We start from the raw sequence: 2,869 nt of genomic DNA, 5'->3' as shown, positions 1-2,869 counted from the left end.
GTCTGACTCTTTGTGACCACAGGACCTTTAGCCCACCCGGCTCCTCTGTCCATGGGATTTCCCAGGCAAGAATACCGGAACGGTTGCCATGTCCTCCTCCAGGGGTCTTCCTGGCCCAGGGGTCCAACCAGCATCTCTTAATCTCCTGAACTGGCAGGTGCATTCTTCCCAGTGCCACCTGGGAAGCGAGTCCCACCCCGCCCCCACCAGAGATGGACCGCTTCCCAGATTTGCGTGTCATCCTTGCACAGGGCCATGCTAATCTTCCCTGCCTCATTCCGATGTTAGTGTATGTGCGGCTGAAGCAAGCACTCTGTCTCCTCCAGCTGCCCTCTTCTCAGCCGCAGTTCCTGAGGGGAAAGAGTAGTCACTCAACATTCTCATCTTTAAGAGCGAAGCTGAGTCTACCTACTTTTAAGGAAATGGGTGTCACAGACAATTTTTCAGAGCCAATAACACTGTGATACCTGCAAGTGGAAGTTCTTGGCGTTTTAGGGCTCCTGAACAAAAGAGTTGTGTAGGCAACATAGCCTATTGGGTTTTCCATGTTATGTGTTTTATGGTTCCTTGGAGTCTTAGGTGTTCTCTTGAATGTAATGACTCATTGCATGTGTCTACTGAAAACAAATGCACAGCCTAAGAGCAGCGAGTTTCAGTTTTGTTTGGGGACCTGACTAAGGACAATGGCCCAGGAGATAGCCTCTCAGATAGCTCTGAGAAACTGCTCCGAAGAAGTGGGAAGACCCAGTATATACATACATACATACATATATATTATTTTTTTGGGAGGTGGGGCTGGGAAATACATTTAGTCAAGCATAAAATATTACTGCTAGTCACAAAGGCTTCCCTGGTGGCTCAGTGGTAAAGAATCTGCCTGCAATGCAGGAGACTCAGTAGATGCAGGAGACTTGGGTCTGAACCCTGGGTCGGGAAGATCCCCCTGGAGGAGAAAATGGCAACCCACTCCAGTATTCTTGCCCGGAGACTCCCACGGACAGAGGAGCTGGGTGAGCCACAGGCCACACGGTCGCAGAGTCGAACACGACTAAAGGGACTGAGCACACAGTAGCAAGCTAGTCACAAAGAACACGCATCTCAATTAATGATTTCAGTGCTTTTCTCTGTGTGGGACAAGGCAAGAACCTGGACCTGAGATCACGGAAATTCCTCCTTAGATATGCATCTTCACTAGCTAGGGGCCCATTTATCCAAAGCACAAAATGCTCCCTTCTTTCCCGCCCCCTCCCCATTCTGAATTCCCCTCAGGGTTTGGTGTCCTGGGTGATACAATGAGTTGGGACTTAATCATTTGTATAAGGGGATGATGAGCGATACTCTTTGCTCTTTCTGTTTACACATGTTTTACAATTGTGCATGGGATATAGTTTCTAAACCTGATCTCTTTTTTCTTTCAGTGACCAAGTAACACGGTGTTTATCTTGTAGCAGACGTGTTTCTAAGTATCAACAGGCTCTGAAGAATGAAGTCAACAGTGTGGTTGATTTTCAGATTTCTTTCAATGACTGCAAAGTCAAAATAGAATTCTGAATTCACCAAAAAAAGCTGCAAAGTCCCAGGAAGTGTTAGGACATGCTCGGGGTTGGGGGATCTGAATTTCAGCCTCCACCTGGAGTTGACTGAATGTGGTGATCTACAGCATATTATTTTTTCTCCCACTGTTGTCCTCTCCAGGCTATAAAGCAGAGGCGATTGTGACAGTCCCCCTTCCTCCCAAGGATGTGACGTGGAATATATCCTCAGACTAAAAGGTTACACAGATATTTGAATTAAGTAGTGGGCCTACTTAAGTGTTTCTCAGTGCTGTTATTTCTAGGTAGATTGCTTATAAAAAATTTCTATCTCAGTGATAGGTGACAAGTTGCTCATTCACTAGTCTGTAAGAATCATTTATCTTTCTCTCCTTCCCTGCATTATCGCCTTCATTTTCAGACACTGCAGAAATGGCCTTGTTTTCAGTGGTGGACATAACCTGGATGACCATTTGGTCTGTGTGTTCCATGTCACCCTATCCCCTTCGAGCTATGAGCTGGTTCTCAGTGGTGGGGAAGAGGCTGCTGCCACAGTGCCAGCCTCTCAGATAATGATACACCATAGAATTCTTTCAGGGCATGAGGTTTTAGGGCAAGGTACTCCTGAATCTAATTTTTCCTGCATTATTTTAACCAGATGCTAATAGGAATCGACAGGAGACTGACCTCAAACAGTGGAAAATTTCTTAGATAGAAGCTGTTCAACGAGAAATGTCATTCTCTAGCCATTTCAGAGTCCTGTGATTTTTATCAGAATAGAATTATTTGCCTTAAGGATTTTTCTAAACCTATTACTTTCCTATAAACGACTTTTCAATTGAAGTAATACATTTCTCATTATGTAGTTACTTTCATTGCTGGAGAGCCTAAATACTTGAAAAATGTCTTAAACTCCTATTCAAGGACCATTTTCGCCACCGCAAAATTCAGAGGGTGATATACAGTGACTGTTTTAATACCTTGATGCCGTATTAATAAAATCCAGATGTAATAAGAGAAGAAAGGATCCTATATCTTAATAATATCACAGTGCTCTTTCAGGAATGCTGAATAATCACTGTGGCTGGAGTTGGAGAGGGAAGGGCATACCATTATTTGAAGAACATCATATGGTGCCTAACAACTTAGAGGAAGCATGGCAACACTTTCTGTCTTATCTGAAATGTACCCCTCCTTCACATCAGCTCTGTGGGGATAATGCTTCTCAAGGCAACATTTTCTCATCTGCCTTTTGTTCTTTCACATCCATGAAAGACACTAGGTTTAGGGTGGATCTCACATAATCACTGATGATCACTGCATCTCAACCCTTTCCC

At 44.3% G+C, this 2,869-nt stretch overlaps 1 non-coding gene across 1 annotated transcript; it reads right to left on the bottom strand.

Annotated features, from left to right (window-relative positions):
- Positions 1 to 206: 206 nt before the first annotated feature.
- LOC133233856 (U6 spliceosomal RNA) lies at positions 207 to 312 on the bottom strand. The gene has a single exon (XR_009731900.1). It is a non-coding gene; the product is annotated as a U6 spliceosomal RNA (small nuclear RNA).
- Between the last annotated feature and the right edge of the window lie 2,557 nt (positions 313 to 2,869).

The sequence above is a fragment of the Bos javanicus genome, chromosome 20, assembly GCF_032452875.1.
Source record: "Bos javanicus breed banteng chromosome 20, ARS-OSU_banteng_1.0, whole genome shotgun sequence".
Taxonomy (NCBI): Eukaryota; Metazoa; Chordata; class Mammalia; order Artiodactyla; family Bovidae; genus Bos; species Bos javanicus.
The sequence above is the reverse complement of the archived record's forward strand: the minus strand, read 5'-3'. Positions and strand labels throughout refer to the sequence as shown.